Raw genomic sequence first — 653 nt, 5'->3', positions numbered from 1 at the left:
CCACGCGCGCCCTACCTACAGATCGAATTTATTTGACCTGAATAGTTAATCTACAAAACAATCTATATTTTCGGGGGGGGGGGGGGGAGCGTCTAAGAAGCTCTCTAAATAATCACTACTGCTATTCGATTCCTTCGAGAGGTCAAATAAAGAGGGTCATGAGCCATGTATTAGCCACATATGCCTGAATAGTTACAGTCTCATTCTCACCTTATTTGGATAACACACTTAATCGAAGAGAAACGTTATTCAATTTATTCATAAAACGAGTCCATAGCTTCTTCAAACTGCTGATGCTTCGAGTAATATGATTTATGTTATGTTGGACATTCTATCATCATCTGATTATTACTAAAACGCAAAATAAAAAAACAAAAAAGCAATGCAGGCTGCAGAGAAGTAACCTCCAGAGTGATGTTATTGTCCAAGGAGGAGGGTAATTTAAGCTTCTGGTGAATTTGAATCATGAGCATCGCCTTATCCATCTTTTGCTGCGACATTTACTTCACGTCTTTGCTTTCATTTGCTTTCGTTATGTCTCGCCTGGCCTGTCGAGGTGAACGTGGAGCTGGACCTGAGGCTTCAAACGAACACAAACACTCTCTTCTTTCTTGAAAACCTCACGTCTTGCACTTCAGCCCACGATTTTTGTA

The sequence above is a fragment of the Penaeus monodon genome, chromosome 22 (genome assembly GCF_015228065.2).
Source record: "Penaeus monodon isolate SGIC_2016 chromosome 22, NSTDA_Pmon_1, whole genome shotgun sequence".
NCBI lineage: Eukaryota > Metazoa > Arthropoda > Malacostraca > Decapoda > Penaeidae > Penaeus > Penaeus monodon.
The sequence above is the reverse complement of the archived record's forward strand: the minus strand, read 5'-3'. Positions refer to the sequence as shown.